Source organism: Crassostrea angulata, chromosome 2 (genome assembly GCF_025612915.1).
Source record: "Crassostrea angulata isolate pt1a10 chromosome 2, ASM2561291v2, whole genome shotgun sequence".
NCBI lineage: Eukaryota > Metazoa > Mollusca > Bivalvia > Ostreida > Ostreidae > Magallana > Magallana angulata.
In genome coordinates this window covers 35,935,677-35,959,482 of record NC_069112.1, presented here as the reverse complement: position 1 = coordinate 35,959,482, position 23,806 = coordinate 35,935,677, and the positions used below count along the sequence as shown (strand labels likewise).

Here is a 23,806-nt window from a genome sequence, read left to right as displayed (position 1 = left end):
CGAGTTCTATTGCAGGCCTGAAAGTATCACTGAGCTCTATTGGATATGCCCCTTTTACTCTTAATCTCATGTCACTTTTCTTTAGAGCTTAATAACGTACTTGATAAGATGGGTTCGGCTCACCTCAAATAATGATGTAGGATATGCATAGTAACTATCAGGCGATACGTGTCTTGAACAGTCTCTGTTAGTCTCTCAAAGGTCATCTTCCTTCGACAAGTTTCCAAAACACCGAAAATAAATCCATGGTAAACGTTCGTCAAATTTTGCTTAACACAGAACCACTCTTAGAGTTATTTGTTTGTGTCACTCGGCGAGTTTATCAGTACTACAATTGCTTTTATCAATTGATAAACAGATGTGGGTGTGTCTGCTTGTTAGGCTTTACTCTCTTTAGGGTCATCGAGCTTTTCTTTTCTCATAAACCTACCATAATGCTTTTAGGTTTTACAACCTCTTCTAAGTAGTTTTGATCTTCAATTGCATTTTGCAAAACTCTCATAATTAAAAGCAGTATATAGGTATAAATGTATGTAAAAAATCACCTTTTTGAAAACCATATGAATAAAATTAAATTTTATATATCGTTCTTTTGTATTGCAGCTTGTGTCAAAAATTCCAAGGTTAAGAATAGTGAAATCAACGGTAAAATAATCGCAGTTATCATTATTCTTATCTTGGTTTTTGTCATCCTTATAATCTACATACGGTGAGTGTTTCTCACATACAGTTATGATAATTTCGCTTTTTTTAACATACACAACATATCATTATCAAAATCAATTGTAATCTTTTATGAAACTAATTATATATAGTCTCGTTTTCTCATATAACTACTAATATCGGGTTCATTTCAACGATTTTATTTTCATAACTGAAAATAATAATTACAAACTGATATAGTGATATAGCTTTTTTTCATATTCTTTACATATGAATAACGACTATTGATTAAAAATGAAGTAAAAATTATGTATTTTACTTACAGGAAGTGCACATAAAAGAATGATTGTTGCTTAATCAATTTTTAAAAGCCCTTTGAAACGTAATAACTAAACTTTCTACATTTATGGGTTTGTTTGTCTGAATCATGAGATTTTATCCATTTGAAAGGTTTATGGAGGTAATCCATTTTTCCCGCGCATGCATTTGTTCTCTGACCTAGATACATGTAAGCCACAATGCTGCTGATGTCTGAGTCAATGTTTACAGAGAGTATAGAACTTAGTCGAAATTATACAGAGTTGATAAAACTTTAAAAGAAAAATTATTCCTTAATGTGAAGCAAAACTTTGTACTGTCAAAAGAAGACACTGATTCAATATATTTTATATTACTAACCCTAAGGTAATTTTATATGTGCAAAAGTTAGATAGATAACGTGAAATATGAGACCATCGCATTTCAAAAGTTTGTACGGAGATGTTGCAGGCAATGTTTACATAAACAAAATGTTGTTTAAAGATTTCATATAGATATAAAGATGAATGCATGATAGAAACGTTGTACCATGGATAAGTCGTACACTGCAGAACTCATAACCTTGCAATATGGGTCATTCTTTATGATTATATTTGAATATAATAAGTAAATCCCGCTCGCGCCTCAATTATTTGAATTTTTTGGACTGTAGAGAGCAAAATTGATATGCAATGTTATAGACAAAGATCCTGAAAAAATGTAAAGATTATTAATTTAAAAATATACTCATATTTTTCAAAGTCATTTAACAATGCATAAAAAGAAGTCTACTTTTTTGGAACATCATTAGATCTTTAAAGATAATTCAACTTGTCTCTCTCAAAATATCATAGGCATCAACACATTATAAAGTTAACAAGTTTCCGAAACGAATAAAATGAAAAACGATATTTGGTCTCATTTTTGTTTGATTACATGTCAAACATGATTCTTTATCGATCCATCAAATAATGCTCTTATTTAAGAGGGCTAAATTCTAATTTTAATTTTATACTATAGACTTAACAAGGAGAGCTTTGTATTAATAGCATAAACTAATTAACTCCCAAATTAAAGATGTTTGTGTCCTTATTGGATTAATTTCAATATATATGTGATGGGTAAATTGTTTACTATAATATAGAAATCAATAATGACCATGATTATAAAGCATACTGTTTGATGCAGGTTATAGATGAAAACTGAAAATAGAGACCATGGTGAGAAAAAAAATGTGGTAAGTAAAACATAACTCTAGTCATGCACATTAAGCATTTCTCTTTTTACTTTTCTTATTTCATTCATGAACATAATGAAGATATTTAAGAAAAAAAACACAATTTTAAAAATTCACTGGGATATGAATTTGTTTGGTCACGTGATCAAATACAATGAAGCCCGAGGGGCTTCTCGAATGACCTGATCACGCACCAACCAAGTTCATATTCCGATGAGCTTTTAAACATTTATGTTTATTACTAATATTTACGTTTGAGAATGGCAAACTGTTCAAAATAATATGGTCGATTTACATTTACGATATTGCAACCGTCAAGCAATAAGCGCATGATGTCATCGTTGTGAGGTCACAAAAACGTCCATGCAGATCTAAACCGAATATTTTGACTCAGAGTTGGAATTTTACTTTACCATACGAGTAAATAGTAATTAATGATTATTTTTCTTGCATAAATTTACATCAGAAACAATGTACATGTATGACAATTATTGTGATGACTTAAACAATTTCATTTATTTTATTTTTCTGCCGGCTGATATGGTGGAAATTAAGAAATAAAGATCAAAGTACATTTGTTCTTCTATCAAATTATGTTAAATTGTAATCAGCTAGGCGTAAATACTACTTCATGTATCTACACTATCCATCATTTTTCATTTCTGTTTGTTAACTAATTAAAGTGGCGTAGTAATACGTAGTGTTTATAATCAGGAAAATATCACACTGCTGTCTCACACAGGACAAACTGATCTTACACCGGTAATAATGCGAGAAAAATAATATTTATGTCTACATCCTCTCTGGTTATCCTTTAACTGAACCTTAAGGTTGCTACAGATCAGCCATGAATGCTATGATTGTATAAATGATCTTACATGTAATTTGGTCTCTGAGGGACCACAGATGTAAAGTTCCCCGTGTAAAATTCTGAGATAAGGTATTGGAAACCTTTCTGTAACCAATATGCATCATAACATTCGGTATATTACTTTGTGTTATATATTAACCTGGTTGTTTTTTTTCTGATTTAGTTTTAAGACATAATTCTTATAATGTTTTCTAGTTTGATTGCATTTAATAATCTCATAAAAATATGTTTTTATTTGATGTAGCAATTAGCTTTAGAATGCAATTTTATACGCCTTGTAATTATTTAACGAATTTTAGACTATTAAAATTGACTTCCATTAAAAAAATAAAAACTTTTGCCATGGTGTCAGCTTTGGTGTTGGAATTTTTAAAAGCTTACTAGTCAAAACGCATAGACGGATAGATGGAATGACGATAGCAACAGGAAAAATTAAATTTTGATTACTTTATTTACCGAAATACAAAAGAATAATAAGTGATCAAAGACTATTTTCATTAATTTAACAGGGTGAGTGCAAGATATTCAACGATGCCATTGGGACTGTTGAAGAATAAGTTGGCTACTTCTTTCCCGCAGCTGTGTTAATAAAATCTTGGATATTAAGACATATTTTGACCATGAACTACTTGACGTCAATATTGGTATCATACAGACTTATTATTTGTGGAACATTTTACACTTGATATAAAAGAATGTGTTTTTGTATTTATTTCTGTTCGCCACTTAGACAATTCTGAAATGTTTCCCATCCCTTTTGATCATAAGTATGATATATTAAACATTTATTGCATGATGCTTAAATCCGAAGATGTCGTCAATGCAGTTGATTGTCCGTTATACTAAACGATAAGTGATAATTTAGTATACACCAAGTTCTATTCGTTTTGAGTCTCGTATAGCAAACACTCATAGAATGTTTACTGATTTCTTTCATCTTAGTTTTCTTAAAAAAGGTTTTTGATTGATGGTGTAATCCATCAAAAGTATATAATTAACCATTTGGACTTTATCGTATCCTTATCCTCGGGACAATTCACACGCCTTCATTGAAAATTCCGATGTGGTGGGATACGATGAAGATGACAGGGAAATATTGAATTATATACACACACACAAGTATAACGTCTATACTCGCTACACCATACTTATTTGGCATCCTGTGTCCGCAATAAATCACTGTAGAACACATGATCACTGTAGATAGGCCGAACTGGTCAGACTGTCAATCATAAGTAAAATGTTGTATATACCCCTGTAAAATGATGCTAGACAGAATCTGAGGATTTTTTAAGAATTTTTATGTAGAATTATATTTTGGGTTTTGATTCCGCTTATAGAGATTCTATGATATTGGCTGCTTTTAATTGTTGTAACTTTGACTATACGACTCTTTAATAAAACCGCTTGTGAAATAACTCCTGGACTCGGTGATTGCTAAGTTTGAGCTGACCCTCAAGTGGATCCAGAAGACGGAAGGGTTAAACGTTTTTCGCACGCTTCTCACACGCTATACGGTTTGTACGATACGATACACTCCTCGCACGGTAGGGTACGCTTCTTGTACGATACGATACGTTTCTCACACGTTTTTTATACGCTACGATATGCTTCTTGTACGATTAGATACGTTTCCGTACGGTTTATACGGTTTCTGTAGTTAATAGATATAATTAACTACAATAGTAGTAGTAGATATGAAGTTAATTTATAACAATGGATTATTATGATTCAAAATTCAGGATTATCAAAAGTTTAAACAAATAATTTATATCATTAATAACAATCCTAAATATTGCCTTATAGACAAATACCCGCCGGACAACGTAGCTGTAAAACTTGCGGGAACGGATTAATTACACCAAATGTATTTACCTGTAAAGGCCGTGAATATACACAGGAAATTCTCAATCCAAAATATAAAATCGATACTGCACATGATAATGCTACATTTAAAATGGTTAAATTTTTAAATGGATAATTTTAATGCTGATTTTCTTACAAAATGCATTTCGATTTCAAATACTAATCGGTTTTATATATCAGGACCTTTTCCATTCTTTTTTAGGATGAAAGGATAGACATAAAAAAAAATACTTTTAAACTCTATGTATCATTTCACTCTTGTATGTTTTACAAACGCCTCTATATTTTACTTAGAATTAAAAAAACACGCAAACATTGTACAAGATAAGAAATCTGAAAAGGACGAATAAAGAGTGATGTGCTATGGACTTTCTGTTTAAAAACAATTTCTGTTAAGTCACCTGAGCCGAAAAATTGTGTTAATGATCAAAAGCTACCATGTTTTCTCATTTACTTTTTTTTTTAACAATAATTCATATATCAATCTTCCTCGTTGAAATTACTTTTTTTCGCATTGTGAATGAGAGATTTCAGAGATAGGTATTCAGTTTGACACGCATTGATTTGAGAATTCGCAGAAACAAGAACATTAAATGTGTAAGATATCAAATTAGATTACATTGTACATCACTGAGTGTTTATCCGTTTATGACTAAATAATTTCAACTAAGGTTTAACCGGGGATAGCATTATAACATTTGGAAATCAAATGTACCACGTGCTCTCTCTCTATCTCTCTCTAAAACAATAACAATTCATTACTGAACAAATGGAGAGAGAGAGAGACGCATAGTTTCATCTCATAACATTTCAAATAGTTTGTTTCTTGAAATAGATTTAAAAAAAACAACGTTATTTAAAATTGACGATGACGAATGATTCCAAGTGGTTTATAATATAAAAAGTTCAATCGATACACCTGTCAATTAAAATCAGCATATGCATATGCTCATCAAAATACTATAATTTTGTATGAAAAAAATGGGAATGTCGTATATGTTTGCTTATTTAAAATTGATTCTGATTTATTTTTCTATATCGTAGATTATTATATTTTATTCATTTCTTCAGTATACAAACAACATCATTAAACAAAGGAGAGAGAGAGAGAGAGAGAGAGAGAAGAGAGAGAGAGAGAGAGACAGACAGACAGACAGACAAACAGACAAACAGACAGACAGACAGACAAAAAAGACATACATGCAACAAGACAAAGGAAGATGTGTATCACTATAACACACACACCACAAGTCAATACGAGGGTTGTTCGGAAATTATTGAGACAAATCGATTATTATCTTTTCTAATTGACGAATTTTGGTGAAAATTGGCATAGACACTGAAGAAACGCCAACAAATAATAAAACAAAGTAATATTAAAAGAATATTTAATATTTTTTTTACGACGGTAGATAAACAATTCGGTGGTCGGGGTACCCGGCGCAGCCATGAACTCGGAGATTAAACAACTTAAACATCTACTTTATAAGTGTCCGTAGAATTACAGTTAATGATAAAAGAAATCAAATTAAATATGTTCATTTTGCTATTCTTTGCGCCAAACTGTTGATTAAGTTTCACTGATGTTCGAGTTGAAATACGGATATGGTACACATATATTTACCAAACAATAAAAATCTGACAACGGCTTTACATTGAATTTTGACGTCAAGGCGGCGCAACGAAAACCATTAAACTGGTGGAAATCTCAGAAGAAGACCTTTTAAAGCCACGCAATTGCGTAAAAAACTATACGATGACAAGACAAGGTATAGAACTTCAGTTCATCATATTTTTTTTTCACTGATTGTTTAACAAGAATTAGGCCAAAGGGATTAATTAACAACTTTTGACACACTAACTGCTGTCAACAGTTCTAAAATATGTAAAAAAAAAATGACTGCAGGAGATAATCACAGTAATTGGACTTTCGGGTAAAAATAACTCGATTTTTTCTCTAAAAAAACAAGAGTGAGAGAAAATGTAAATGATGACATCTTGAAATTAAAACAAAAGATGAGAAATAAAGAATAATTCTTATTTCAGTTCGTTTGTAAGGTGTTTAAAAGACGGGAGCAATAAGAAGCGTTAAAATGACGTTGCGAAAAGTTTGCGGTTGCGCCGGATTACAGGACGAAGGCACGTTGGTCAGCTTACTAGGAATGATCTATTCATGCCATGAACAAGAAACTTTTCACATTGATAAACTCTATCCTGATTTACGTTTTGGTAAAATTTCAAGAGTTTATCTTTGTTGCTAAAAGAATAAGAGAAAATGTCTCAATAATTTCAGAACAACCCTCGTACACTTTTGAAACACAGTCACTATATTGTTTTTGTACTATGCTGTGTGAGCATAACCACTACATTGCATATACACACAGCAATGTAAATGCATTGTTTATGCTCACACATCATTGTCACTACATTGTTGACACACACTACAGTCACTATATTGTTGATACACACTACAGTCACTACACTGTTGATACATATTATAAAGAAAAAAATATTTTATTTCAAACTCTCGTTGTTGTGTGTTTTAAATGCCACAAACACCTGATATGTATACTACTTTTTTAAAATACTAAACTCGAATTTTTGGGCTTTCACACCAATAATTCGGAAGAGTACTGTCTTTTGTTTTATATATTTTAAACAACATTGGTACTTAAAGTTTCCCAATGTGTTGCTTGTGTGTCTCAATCAAGCTTCACTTGTTAATAATCAAGGAAAATTCCTAAAAAAAATCTGAAAATCATCTGGCTACAAAACATCCAATTATTAAAATAAAAGACAATCTTTATGACGTCATTTCTACTTTATGGCGTCACTGCGGTGATAACCTTTAACATTTTTTTAAATGTGATTTTAATTATCTTACACCTTATTTATATTGCTCTTAGAAACTTTAATTTTGGGAGCAAAAATTGCATACTACTGCACATAGTCCTTGGGACCGTTTTGGCCCATCCCCTAAGAGGAAAGAGTGATGAAATTCAAAATTATGTAATCTAACATTCTAAATTTGAAAAGACTAAATAGTCATGATATTAAAGTTTTCAAAAAGAAAATTAAAAAAAAAGAGCTAAAATAGCTCAATTTTTAACACACGAAACAGCGACGAACGAAAACCAAATTCAATAGTTCAGCGAGTGACTCAGGTGACCTAAAAGGCTAAATCTTACACATGTTGTTATGCGTTTTATAACAAAAACATTGACATATGAAAACTCAGGCACGTATAATCGTTTCGAAAAGTTGACGGGGGGGGGGGGGGGCAAAATCATTCAAATTCTTAAACATTCAAAATAAAAACAAAACAGAAACCTCTAATCGTCAAAATTAAGATCCGTCGGGTGAGGAGAGAAGTTTACTTTAAACTACTCTGATAACGTTCATTTTCAAATTCTACTTCCATTGTAATATATTGTTTAACTACTCTCATAAGAAGTGGGGAAAATCAACTACTTTAAAGCTTAATTTTCTCTGTGTATAATTTAAAAAAAAAATATGTCAGCTGCGATTAACTGTCCGAAAAGGCAACCCACCTTTCCGATGTGTAGTACTATAACTTCAAACTGAGAAATAGATTGGGTATACGACGAAAAATTAAGCATATCGAAACAGGTTGAGTAAGATCCTTTTACTTTTTAACTCTTTCGCACGATATCGATTTTCTTTCAGTTGTCCCTTTAATTCTAAATCTCAGTTTCTATCCGGGGGTTGTATTTAAAGTTTCTGGAAAAGTCTCTTAGATAAAGTGTTTTGGATTTGAAGTGTAAAAAAAAGGTAGGATATTTTTTTTGTTACAAATGGTACTGCTTAAACAGAAAGTTCAAACTAATAATTGCCAGATAAATCAGCACAAAATTAAAAAGATAATAACATACACAACATATAATCAGAAAGTCTTATATTGTTTTTAAAAATATTCTTCCGTTTAAGTTAGGTTGGGATCTTATTAGTCTAAAAAAAAACAAGATGCACAGGGGCCACATCACTCACCTGAGCAACAATTGTCTTAACTCTGATCATATTAGCATTACAGTATTAAAATCAAAATATCTTGACAAGTAAGTACGGTAGATCTTGCTCAATATTTTTTAAAAAATTTCTATCCACATATTTTTATGGTAAATACCAAACCCTTTTTGTTGTTGTACCAGTAAGAAGATTTTTTTTTATTCCTATATACACCCTTCCGCCAATTTTATGGCCCAGATTTTTTCTAGGGTAATAGCTTTTAAAAAGACAATTTTTAAAGATGTTCTCTATCTATTCTTTTGTAAAATTTTGTGGCCTATTGTGGCCCCGCCCTACTCCTTGGGACCATGGTTTAAACAAACTTGAATCTACACTATCCGAGGATGCTTTCACGCAAATTTAAGATTTCCTGGCCTAATGGTTTTTAAGAAGAAGATTTTCAAAGATTTTCTCTATACATTCTTATATAAATTTTATCTTCCATTGTGACCCAGCCCTACCCCCGGAAACCATGATTTGAACAAACTTGAATCTATACTACCTGAGGATGCCTTCACACAAGTTTAGGCTTTTCCAGCCAAATAGTTTATGAGGAGAAGATTTTAAAAGATCTCCCCTACACATTCTTAGGTACAAATCCATCCCCATATTGTGGCCCCGCCCTACCCCCGAGTACAAAGATTTGAAAAAAAAGTTGAAACTACACTACCTGAGGAGTCTTCCATACAAGTAACAGCTTTTTTAGCCTAATAGTTTTTAAAAGAAGATATTTGAAAAAAAAATATCAACACATTTTTAATATTATTAACCATCTCTCCTTTAAAGAGGATGTGGCCCTTCATTTGAACAAATTTGAAATCTCTTCATCCAGTAATGTTTTGTGCCAAGTTTGGTTGAAATCTGCCCAGTGGTTCTAGGGCAGAAGAAAATGTGAAAAGTTTTTAACAACGACAACCCCGCCAACGCCACCGACGACAGACAACGGACAAATTTTTATCAGAAAAACTCACTTGAGCCTCAGCTCAGGTGAGCTAAAAACAAAGCAAAATAAAAGATCCTTGTCTCAAGATCCTAAATAAATATTTGCAGAGACACCAATCCATGTGCATTGGTCCCTTTAACTTTTTATCTCGATTTCTCTCCGGGGGTTGTTTTAAAAAGTTTCTGAAAAACTATTAGAAAAACTGTTTTGAATTTTAAAGTGTGAAAAAGGATAGGATATTTTTTTGTTACAAATAGTACTGCCAGAAAAGAAAGTTAAAACTAATAATTGCTAGATAAATCAGGACATTTTTTTTAATAAAATAATAACATACACAACATATAATCAGGAAGTATTGTAGTGTTCTTGAATATAATTCCGTTTGTGTTAGGTTGGGGCTTATGACTCTAAAAAAAACATAGCAAGATACAAGTTTGTTGTCTCAAATCCTTAACAAAACCAGATGTACCCCTACCCCCCCCCCAAAAAAAAACAAAAAACAAAAAAAAAACAAAAAACAAAACAAAAAAAAACCCCACACAAACACAATAGAACTTAAAATAATTGTGTAAAAAACCTGGTAAAATGTTAACTCAAGAGTGACCTTCATTGAGAAGAATCAAAGGATATGTTACTATATTCAAATGAATCGAATCTAAATTATACGTTATTTTCAAATCCAATCAAGTATATGACATTATATTTTACATGTCATATAACGTTATACACAAATAATATTCAAAACAAGAAATATACTTTGGTAAACGAATCTATAGAATTATATCAAACGCCACTTTTCGTGCAGTGCGGGAAGTATAGTTCTCATAAAAAAAACTTTATGTTTCTCGCACGCTTTTTTATACGGTTCTTATACGCTTTGTACGATACGATACGTTTTTCATACGATTTGATACCTTTCGTATACGATACGATACGTTTCCCCCACGGAACGATACGTTTCTTATACGGTACGGTACGTTTCTCGCACGATACGATACGCTTCTTATACGATATGAAAGTCGTACGCATCTCATACGCTTTTTAGGTGAAGTGCGTTCCTGTGTCTGTATTAACATTTTTTTGTTAGTGAAATGAGGCATTCTTTTACTATTCTACTACTTGAAACAACGAAAATCCAAGTTAATAAGTTCATGATTTTATACCCTATATTCACTACAATAGGTCGCATGACTCATTTTGAATACCCACAGGAAATTTACTACAGTGTGTAAATCATCCTAATTTACCCGAAAGTCAATACATTTAATAATGTAGCCCATCGTGCGTGCACAAAGGAAATTTAAAACATTCAATACTGAAGAGAGAGAGAGAGAGAGAGAGAGAGAGAGAGAGAGAGAGAGCGAGAGCGAGAGAGAGAGAGAGAGAGAGAGAAAGAGACGCATAGTTTCATCTCATTATATTTCAAAAATTGTGTTTCTTGGAATAGAAAAAAAAGTTATCTAAAATTGACGATGACAAAATACCAATGATACCAAGTGGTTTATAATACAAACAGTTCAATCGATACACCTGTCAATTAAAATAAGCATATATTCAGAACAGACTATTCGATTTATCACGTCCTGCTCATCAAAATAATATATTTTTGCTTGAAAAAAAAATGGGAATGTTGGATATGTTTGCTATTTGAAAATTGATTCTGGTTTATTTTTCTTTATCGTAAATTATGTTTTATTGATTTCGTCAGTATACAAACAACATCACTACACAAAGGAGAGAGAAAAGAAAAGAGATAGAGATAGATAGAGAGAGAGCGATAGAGAGAGTGAGAGACAGTTAACACAGAGAGACAAAAAGACAGACAGGCAACATGACAAAGGAAAATGTGTATCACTATTACACACACACCACAAGTCAGTACACTTTTGAAACACAAAGTCACTAAATTCGGCCGATCAGTGTTGCGTCCATATGAGGCATCCGGCAAATGCTTCCACGTGCGCACACATTCCGCTTGCATAAGTAGTTCTAATAACAATTTGAAGTTTGGTTTCGTATTTATATAACATTTAACTCAGTTTTATTTCAATTCATCTACCTTAAAAGATAGAAACATACATACAGTTCGGCCTGTTAATTCAGGAATTCACATTTTGTCTCACACGTAAGAATTTCGATCGAAAGATTCATGTAATGCAGTTGACCTCCATGAACTGACCTCGATCTATTGATGTTGCATAATAGTAGCTAGGAAGACGGCTTGATTTATAAACAAGGTTACGTTATAATGCGACCTCAATAGCAAGTTACATGTATGATGGCATTCAATGTTTTTAGTCGCATTAAATTATTTTAATACAACTCTTTCTTTGTATACGTGTTAATGCTCTTTGAAGAGCCCTACTCAGTATTTTAAAGAAGAAGAAGATACATTAACATTTGATAATTACGTTAAAAATATAAAACTAGACAAGGAGTTTACGAACGGCTTTCTCAAAATTTATTTCAAAATTAAATTTGTTGACGGTATATAATGATGAAATTATGGTGTACATAACATTAAATAAGAATACAGTACTTTTTAAATTATTTTACATCAAACTGATCATGTTGATTGCTTCTAGCTATCAATATATCATTATTGCCGATCATTCCTTCAAATGGAATACTTTTTTGTATTATGCTGTCTGAGCATAACCACTACATTGCTGATACACACAACAATGTAAGTACATTGTTTATGCTCACACAGCATTGTCACTACATTGTTGACACACACTACAGTCACTATATTGTTGACACACACTACAGTCACTACACTATTGATACATTTTATATAGAAAAAGTATTTATTTCAAACTCTCGTTGTTGTGTGTTTTAAATGCTACATGCAGCTGATATGTATACCACAATATTAAAATAATAAATTCGAATATTTGGGCTTTCATAAATATAAATCGGAAGAGTAATGTCTTTTGTTTTATATATTTTAAACAGCATTGGTACTTAAAGTTTACCAATTTTTTTTTGTGTCTCAATCAAGCTTCACTTATTAATAATTATCGTAATATTCCTCAAAAAATTCCGGAAATCATCTGGATGATTTGGCTTTTACAATCTTGCGCATGCACATTACATTCACGCTAACTCACTTTGTATATGTTTCCAAAATATCACATTTGTATGGATGAACCCAGAAACAATAATACAAATACTTGTGAATTTGCTATATATTCTGTTAATCAAAGAAAATACGGGAGATAACTACAACACAGTGCATTTAGTATGGAAAATCTATGGAGTTTCGATTGTCAACATGGTGTGTAAATTTGAAGCGAGTAAAAACGTTGGTGTTTCTGCTACATTACGGGTATATGAGAGGCATTTAAGGGCTTCTTGTTCTTCATATCTATGGATTTAATTTACCTTTCTAATTTGTGGAAGTAAAGGTTTTTATTTTAATTGTGAAAGGACTATGTGCGGTATAGTTAAAAAACTGCCCCCAATTTCAGTCCCCAATATCAGCCAAATTTAAATTGTAGGGTATAAAAATCAAATCTTCATAAATCATTGTACAGTGGACGCCTTTTACTTTAATCTTGATTAAGTCATCATTGCTCATGGCGGTTTATCTATGACGTCACATAAATGACCTGCTGTGGTTTCAACAATATTCGTTGAATACCAATTTTCGTGGATTTTGTTGTTACAGTGGTAACAACGTTATTGTTGACAAGCCAATCGTGTTAAATAGTTCGTGTAACGTGGGTGATCGTTCGTGTAACGTGCGGGATCGTGCGTGTATCAGGAAAATTGGTTTGCGTTTTTTACCGTGCGTGTTCGTGCGTGATCATGCGGTTTTTTCGTTATGTAACTTTTTTTACGGAATGCCAGGATTTATTCTTAAAACAAAGACAAGTAGTTTTTGTAAAACAATGTGAATTTCAAATTTTTTATTATATAAGAACATTGACAGTTGTTAACATTCATTCTCTCTCTCCTCCTTAAATACATTTTTTTTTATTTCTATAGCTCATTCAATCCTTTGTTCGGTCGAGTCAGTTTTGCTTAATTTTATAATCAGCCTATATCAAGCATCAATTGTGTCTTGACAAATAATTTCAATCATATTAGCAAAAGCGACACGTTGAATGAAAGCGGCTAAGCTTACCCATTCCCCGTTTTAAACTAAACGATTATTCCCAACGTTTTTCTTTCAAATGAGAATACGATACGCATTATTATCTAGTAGATTGTATACACATTTGTTTGAAATAAAATTTATTTAGACGCTTTAAAATTTAGAATAATTAGAAATAAATCAATTATTTACTGTACATTATGAAAATATTGGATGTGAAAAATCGAAATTCTATGGAACAAGGTAACAAAATTACCTGTATCACGCATAATTAAATCGTACGTAAGAGAATTAAATTACATAAACAGTCAACTCGTATGTAAATAATTTCATGTAATTTATGCATTATCTTCATTTCAATTACACGTAATTTTCTTTAACTGAAGTTAATATTTGTTATGGAGACAGAATATTAATTTGTGTGTGAATCCTTTATATTTGTGTATGGATGTGTAAAAGTGTTAACTCGTAAAATACAAAACAGTGCGTGACTAAAGTACATGCCGCTTTTCAATAACACACAAACATAAAGCAATACAAATTAAAGAAATACGTTTCCTTAATTCTAATCTTAAAAATTAATATTGATTTTGCGTGTTTAATGATGTAGAATCGTTCGGTTGCGTGTTTTATCGTTTTTGTTCGTGTATCGTGAAGATTCAGTAAGTTAGTGATCGTCCGTGTATCGTGCGTGATCGTTCGTGTATCGTGCGTGATCGTTCGTGTATCAGAATCGTGCATGTCGTTTGTCAACAATAACGTTGCTACCACTGTAAGTTGATCCACGAAATAAAATGTTCATTAAAGTGCAATTTCTATTTAGATTTTGTATTGATAGGGTCATTGGCCTCGAATTTACGTATCCTTGAAACTGTGATTTTCACTATATCCACGAAAATTGATACCCTTGAATTTTAATGACACCACAGTAATTCCCGCAAATTTGTAAACAAGTGAGAATATTTCAATTTATGCATTATATTTTGCATTCGGAAGTATAGAGCGCAGGTTTGCTTAAGAATGATTTTATAAATGGATTTCTTCAGGTTATTATTCACATTATACTAAAAAATTGTACTTGAGCAAGCCTGCGCTCGATTATTCCTAATCGAAAAACCATCGAAAAACACCAATTTCTTGCTACAAAACATCAATTTCTCAAAATAAAGCAATCTTTATGACGTCATTTCTACATAATGACGTCACTGCGGTGATAACCTGATTATAATTATTTTCCACCTTATTTTTAAAGCTCTTTATAAAACTTTAATTTTGGGAGCGAAAATTGCATAATACTGCACATAGTCCTTTGGACCATTTTGACCCATCCCTTAAGAGGAAAGAGTGATGAAATTCAAAATTATGTAACCTAACATTCCAAATTTGAAAAGAATAAATGGTCATGATAATGAAAGTTTCAAAAAGAAAATTTAAAAAAAAGCTAAATTAGCTCAATTGTTAACACACGAAACACAGCGACGAACGAAAACCAATTTCAATAGTTCAGGTGAGTGACTCAGGTGACCTAAAAGGCTAAATCTTGCACATGTTTTTATGCGTTTTATAACAAAAACATTGATATATGAGAACTCAGGCAGTTATAATCGTTTTCGAAAAGTTTGGGGGGGGGGGGAGGGGCAAATTCATTCAAATTCTTAAGCATCCAAAATAAAAACAAAACATAAACCTCTAATCGTCAAAATAAAGATCCGTCGGGTGAGAAGAAAAGTTTACTGTAACTACTTTGATAACGTTTATTTTCAAATTCCACTTTCATTGTAATATATTGTTTAACCACTCTCATTAGAAGTGGGAAAAGCAACTACTTTAAAGCTTAATTTTCTATATGTAAATTAAAAAAAAAAAATATGTTAGCTGCGATTAAGTGTCGAAAGAGGCACCCCCTCTTTCCGATGTGTAGTACTATAACTTCAAACTGAGAAATAGATCGGGTATACAAAGAAAAAATAAGCAAACCAAACCAGGTTGAGTTAGATCCTTTTACTTTTTAAATCGAGCTTTTGTATGTGATTATAGATGTTTATGATCAAACAAAATGAAAAACAAGAACTGTTATCACGATATCGATTTTCTTTCAGTTGTCCCTTTAATTCCTTATCTCGGTTTCTATCCGGGGGTTGTATTTAAAGTTTCTGGAAAAGAGTCATAGATAAAGTGTTTTGGATTTGAAGTGTAAAAAAAAGGTAGGATAAATTTTGTTGTTACAAATGGTACTGCCTAAACAGAAAGTTCAAATTAATAATTGCCAGATAAATCATCACAAAATTATAAAGATAATAATAGCATAAACAACATATAATCAGAAAGCCTTATAGTGTATTTTAGAAATATTCTTCCGTTTGGGTTAGGTTGGGATCTTATGTCTAAAAAAAAAAGAGAGGCCCAGGGGCCACATCACTCACCTGAGCAACAATTGCCTTAACTCTGATCATATTAGCATTACAGTATTAAAATCAAAATATCTTGACAACTAAGTACTGTATATCTTGCTCAATTTTTTTTTTTAATTTCTCTACCCATTTTTATGGTAAATACCAAACCCCTTTTGTTGTACCTGTAAGAAGATTTTTCTTTATTCCTATATACACCCCCCCCCCCCCACACACACACACTTTATGGCCCCACTTTTTTTTCTAGGGTAATAGTTTTTAAAAAGAAGATTTTTAAAGATTTTCTCTATATATTCTTTTGTAAACTTTAATCCCCTATAGTGGCCCTGCCCTACTCCTTGGGATTATGGTTTGAACAAACCTGAATCTACACTATCCGAGGATGCTTTCACGCAAGTTTAAGCTTTCCTGGCCTAATAGTTTTAAGAAGAAGATTTTTAAAGATTTTCTCTATACATTCTAATGTAAAATTTACCCGATTGTGACCCAGCCCTACCCCGGGGAACATGATTTGAACAAACTTGAATCTACACTACCTGAGGATGCTTTCACACAAGTATAAGCTTTTCTGGCCAAATAGTTTATGAGGAGAAGATTTTTAAAGATTTCCTCTACACCTTCTTACTTATAAATCCATCCACATATTGTGGCCCTGCCCTACCCCCGAGGACCAAGATTTGAAAAAACTTGAAACTACTCTACCTGAGGATTCTTCCATACAAGTTACAACTTTTCTAGCCTAATAGTTTTTTATAAAAAGATTTTAGAAAAATACCAACAAATTTTCAAAATTTCTAATTATCTCCCCCATAAAGAGGATGTGGCCCTTCATTTGAACAAATTTGAAATCTCTTCATCCAGTAATGTTTTGTGCCAAGTTTGGTAGAAATCTGCCCAGTGGTTCTAGGGCAGATGGAAATGTGAAAAGTTTATAACAACGACAACGCCGCCAACGCCACCGACGACAGACAACGGACAAATTTTTATCAGAAAAACTCACTTGAGCCTCAGCTCAGGTGAGCTAAAACAAAGCAAAACAAAAGAACCTTGTCTCAAGGTCCTAAATAAATATATGCAGAGACACCGATCCTTGTACATTGGTCCCTTTAACTTTTTAGCTCGATTTCTTTCCGGGGGGTTGTTTTAAAAAGTTTCTGAAAATCTATTAGAAAAACTATTTTGAATTTGAAAATGTGAAAAAGGTAGGATATTTTTTTGTTACAAATAGTACTGCCAGAACAGAAAGTTAAAACTAATAATTCCCAGATAAATCAGAACAATTTGTTTTTATAAAATAATAACATAAACAACATATAATCAGGAATTCTTGTAGTGTTCTTGAATATGATTCCATTTGTGTTAGGTTTGGGCTTATGAGTCTAAAAAAACCTAGCAAGATAAAAGCTTTTTATCTCAAGATCCTTAATAAAACCAGATGACCCCCCCCCCCCCCCCAAAAAAAAACCCCACAACCCCCCCCCCCCAAAAAAAAAAAAAAAAAACCCACACACACAAAAAAAACCACAAACACAACATAACTTAAAATGATTGTGTAAAAAAAATCTGGTTAAATGTTAGCTCAAGAGTGATCTTGATTAAATAGAATCAAAGGGTTTGTTATTATATCAAAAAAAATCGAGTGTAAATTACTGTTGATATCTTGTGAGACATTTTGAAGCTGTAATATATGATTAAGATAAATTGTTGTACTATGTAGGCGTACCAACGGGTTTTAAGCATAATTAAAACAATTATTTGTTAATTTGTTAATTTTTTTAAAATAAAATTTAACTTTTCAAAGGTATTTTTTCATTTTCTTAAAGTTATTAGAAACATACATGTAGCATGCCCTTTGCTATCATTTAAAGGGAATAAATATTTTTTGAGTTTTAAATAAGTTATATTGTTAAATCATCGTAAACTAAACAAAAATCTATCGATCATTCGATCGATCTATCTATCTATCTATCTCTTTTAGTTCGTGCATTGTTATGTGAGAGTCGCTTCTGCAAATAATAAACGTCAGGACAGGTATTTAAATGCCGGGTGACAAAACATACGTTTGATATTGTCCTGCTATAAGCATAGTTAAATTTACCGTAACAGTTTTAAACACAATGCAAATATCGTGCTATCAAGCTTGTCACTGTAAGTATCTTTAAAAAAATCAAACAAGACTTCTGCTTTGAAGTAAAGGCTGCCAAATTTCAGATGGTTTTAATTTGAAACGTGTTTGATTCGGTCTTTTCTTGGCAGTTGTAAGTTTTATGTAAATCGCATGAGTACCTTAGGAGAAACCGCGTACACAAAATTTGTAAGTAAGAAGAAAAAAAATAACGTTTTTACTATTCATCCGATTTTAAAATCTGTTCGGTTTATTGTTTAGAGCAGGAAGTACATTTTAAAAAAAATATGTTCCGAAAGGTTGCATTGTACAGTGTTGCTATATTAAAAGTTGACAAAGCAATCCTATCCTATCCTGTATCCTACATCCTATCCTGCAAATAAGCTCTATTTTATCCCATTCTTCCCCATGGGTATGGAATTTAAACAAAACGAAATTTGAGAAACAATTACTTTGATCAACTTATGTACTACTCAACTACTCTGACTATTTAAAACATCAAACCAAAAATTCTTAGAACGGGATAACTTATTCAGCAGTAGCAAGGGATAGTTTTGGATAAGATACCCTTCAATATTTTTTGTAAAATTGAGAATTGCTGTACTTGAAGGCCTGAGTGTTGCTAAAATTCATGAATTCATGACCTTTAATGATTATCATTAGTTAGTGGGATGTATTTTGTTGAAATAAATATGTAAAATGTAGGCCCCATATTTTAGGTGAAATTGCAAATTACAGACGGGATGGTAAATAACACGGAAAGTAGGTGAATGAGACATTGTAAACTATTCACCGGTAAGTTTCTGACATGTGATGTGCAACATGAACCGGGTACGGAAGGCCAACCCTTTGCAGCCTGGGGGGGGGGGGGGTCTAAAAAGCTGAAAAATCATGAAAAAATAGCAAATATGAAAGGGTCAAAGTCTCATAAAAAACAGTTATATATATTTTTTATGACTTCCTGTTCGTGAAAGCTAATATTTCAAATCAAAAACTTGAAAATTTGTTGGATGTAGGCGCTGAAAAGGTAAGAAGTACAATTTTGTTAGAAATAGGGAGTTGGAATGTTGTCAAGAGTGAAAAACTAAATCAAGCAGGAGATTAAGTTCACCCTAATTTAATCAAAACAAGCAGCCGCCGTCTGAGCCGAATTTCGGGCTATATTAAACGAATTACTAAGAGAAGAACAGGCTCATAATTCAGAAGAGACTTTGACAAATATCGTCAACATGATTAACCGGGAATTAATTTTATTTAAATTGCTGAAGATACGTTACTCTTTTTAAATATTGGGGTTAAAAGTACGACAGGTTAACTCGAATTTCTCATAAAGCAGACTATAAATCGCCAAATCGTAGCTACATTTAATTTTAAATGTGAAACTAAAATTTGCCTGCACAAATTGTCTAAATGCGTAATGTATATTCAGGAGAAAGAGAATTAATAAAACTATAATACTAAAGTTAAACAGGATTGGTGTGTGTTTTTGCTAGTAATGAGAGAAACTGTACAACTGCGTAGATGCACTTATCCACCATGGATACACCACAGAGCGTGCATGGGGATAGGTATAAACGTAATATTCTAACTAAATGTGTTTTTAAAAAGTTAAATATTTGGGCACTTCAGTAACATGTTTATACCTAAATAATGCATTTCCCCGCACAATATTTTAATTTTGCGATGGGATGCTCTGCTTTGCGGTGACCTTGTTGAACTATTGTTTAATCTCACATTTTTATCCAAATATTCTCCTCATCACTTATTAACTAAATGTAATTATCGGTAATCGACCGATTCGTCCGGCGATAAATGTAAACACGATCTAGAAACTATTCATAGTTATTTGTAAAGCATTAATGAATATGCATTTATAGCTAGCTGGTATTTATTAATTTGATCTGCTCAGTCTAATATCGGACAGAAATATACGTCCTTGTTATCGAGCATGGAAGAAATTATATAAAACGTGAAGAGTACACACAAACAAACAAAGCCCGTGTGTTAAGCGGTGTCAAGAAAAGATGCATGAATATTTGGCTTCAGGTAAAAATATTTAACATGAAGTAAATTTATAGTAACGTCATTTACTGTAACGTAGTTTACAGACTTAGATTTTTGGGAAAATATGGAAGTAATTACAGCAATTAAATGCATTGTCTATGCATCATTTTTAATGGGGCATCGCACAGGGGACAAGCCCGTTTTAACATTAATTTCAATGTAACCATAAATAAAGAAAGGGGTCGAACTCTGACCCAGATAAAAAACCACCAGCTCGCTTCAAAAGCCTAATAAATCAATCATTATTTACAACACTTGCAATATGCATGTATTTTTCATAAAAGTAATGTGTAAGATACACTCATGCCGAATTTCAAGTTGATGGGTCTTAAAATAGCGGATATATACGTTATTATTCTCTCGCAGTTGCCAGTTTATTTTTACTCGGGCATTTACCGGTCCAGGGCTCACGATGGAATTTTGCATATGACAACAGCAGTATTGCACCAAATCGAGAAACATTCGCACTAATCTTTTAAAATCTCACATCAAACGTACGCTACTTACATCCTTAAATTCCGATAAAATTCCTTAAATACTCTTCAAACTGAACTTTTATTCTGCAGCCACACCAACTTCTGACCAGACCGGCCATTGTGATAGAACATTTTTAACTCAATTTCATTGGTTAATTTTCCCGATGGTCCAATCAGAATCAGTCTTTCTCGAAGACGTCAAAATGGCCGGCCCCGTCAGAAGCTGATATGGCTGCAGAATAAAATTTCAGTTTGGAGAGTATTTAAGGAATTTTATCTTACAACTTCCACTTTGAGTTACGATTTTACCATTACTACGGTCTTCCGTATTTTTAAACTTTACATAACAATTTCGGCTGTTTATTCCGTTGATCCTTCCAGTTTTATTTATGTAAAAATCCCAAATCTGACATCTGTTTTACGACTTGTTTTTGTCTTCCCTTACTTTTTCTGTGGTTCGTCGCCAGGTTGTTGTGCAGACGATAAATGTTTACCAAAGGGGAATAACTCCAAAAATAAAATTGGCAAAAGCAAAAAAAAAGTCGGAGAATCATTGGACACATTTTTTTAAATTATGGCCATCAAAGAAAAATATGCTTTATTTCTTTTTAAAATGAACAGAAAAAAAATGTTACTGCGGCCATTTTGGGAACTAAAATATGGCCAACTACTGTAGTTGTAAAAATAGATTTTAAAAATAATAGTCAAGGGGTGAAACTAAAAAATACCCAATAAGTCTCTTTTAAGGGCAAATAAGAAAGTAAAGACACTAGGGATAAATGTTAAGACACTGCGTTTGAGTAATGCAACACTGAAAAAAAAGTACAGTTCTTTAAGAACTTTCTAGTTGGAGACACAAAAGCTTCTCTACCGAAAAGCGAAGAGGAGAGTCAAACAGAGAACTGCTTTGGGTATTGATTGCGGAAAACTAATCAACAAATATAGGATGGGAAGACAGATTAGTACATACCTTGGATATAGGAAACAGTTACTAAAAGCGAGAATAGGAAAGAGAATAAAAAGACAGCTAGTGTTTTTTGAGCGCCAAGCATTGACAGGAGAGGTTGATCCGTTCATGGAAAGAGATGATAATAGTACCTGTTTGCCAGGCAAGAAAGATGCTTACAAAGATGGAAAGGAACACAAACAGAAAAGGATTCTCAATGATTACATTTATAACCTCCACAGAAAGCTTTTAGCGGAAAACAGCAATACCAAGATCAGTCTTACGGTTTTCAGAAGAATGAGGCCAAAACATGTCTGTGTCGTCAAATTTAGTAACAGAAAAACGTGTTTATGCCAAAGATATCAAAACATGGTTCATAAATTAAAAGCTTTGAAAACAATAGGTATTACTACTTTAGAAAACCCAGATACCTATGTTGAGCTAAAATCAGATGATGAAATCCTCAATGATATAGAAAATTTGGCCGAAGAAAAGATTAACTTTGCAGAGTAGACGTTAAGAAAAAAGGAAGAACTTTCAAAAGAATGCAAATAGTGACCTCAGAGAAAACTAGAGAAGAATTCGCCACGCTGATGCACTCAGAATTAAGAGAGATCAGAAAACATGTACACAGAGTTAAGGTGCAGTAACGACAATCTAGAAGGTTAAAAGAAATACTGACTGCTAATCACGCAATAAGTCATATGGATTCCGCTGAAAACTAAACATGTAGACTTGCTGAGGAAATCTAGTCGGCCTATTTTGCCAAGAACGCAGTCACGTTACGCCCTGTTATCTATTCAAAGGAGGGAATGGGAAATGAAGTGAAGCAAAAATCACTGGTTGTGGTTTAACTCAGTCATTTTCTCAGAATATTGCATATAGGGTACCCCTATTGTACGGGTAACACCTCCTACAGTTTTCAATATACATGTAGGAAGTTGTTTACAAAAATGAATATACTTTAATAGAAGGTGTGCATATTGCTAGAAATTTGATTTGTGATAATTTATGAAAAACATACCAATTGTTAAACTTAGTCATTTTCTCGCAGAATATTGTATATAATGTACCCCAAGTGTATATATAACTCCTCCTACAGTTTTCAAGCTAGAGAGTTGTTCCTTTGCAGATCAAGTGTACATTTACAGGAGGTGTGCACAGTGCTAGGACTTTAATTTGTGATAATTTATGGAAAAAATACCAATTGTTGAACTTAGTCATTTTCTCGCAGAATATTGCATAAAGGGTACCCCTATTGTACGGGTAAACCCTTCTACAGTTTTCAAGATAGCGAATTGTTCTTTTGCACATTAATTGTACATATAAAGGAAATGTGCATAGTTCTAGGATTTTGATTTGTGATTATTTATGAAAAAAAAAAACGCCAGCTGTTGAACTCAGTCATTTTCTCGCAGAATATTGCATATAGGGTACTCCTATTGTACGGATAACTCCTCCTCCAGTTTTCAAAATAGGAAGTTGTTTTGTGGATCACATGTACATATATAGGAAATGTGCATATTGCTAGGATCCTCCCTCCTACAGTTTATAAGATAGTTTTTTTTTGTAGTTTTATTTTACATATATGTTTTATGTAAAAATTACTTGTAGTTTGTTTTTGTAAAATTGAAGAAAAATGTCAGCCATTGAATATATATTTTTTTCATTATATTGCACACGTGGTTCGTCAATTATCTTAATAACTCCTCTTGCAGTTTCTAAGATAAAAAGATATTCTGTGCAGATAGGCATAGTGATATATGTCTTACTTTAAAA

The 23,806-nt window shown here is 32.4% G+C and overlaps 1 protein-coding gene across 3 annotated transcripts in view; it reads left to right on the top strand.

Moving 5' to 3' along the window:
• The first annotated feature begins 8,647 nt into the window (after nt 1–8,647).
• Nucleotides 8,648–23,806, top strand: part of LOC128173777 (delta-like protein 4) — a 60,287-nt gene continuing 45,128 nt past the window's right edge. For 2 of the 3 annotated variants that reach the window (XM_052839447.1, XM_052839443.1), the window contains exon 1: nt 16,123–16,209. The gene's annotated coding sequence lies outside the window, so the exon portion shown is untranslated. Of the gene's footprint in view, nt 8,727–16,122; nt 16,210–23,806 lie in introns of those variants that run through there. The other variant, XM_052839444.1, reaches the window with a different exon arrangement.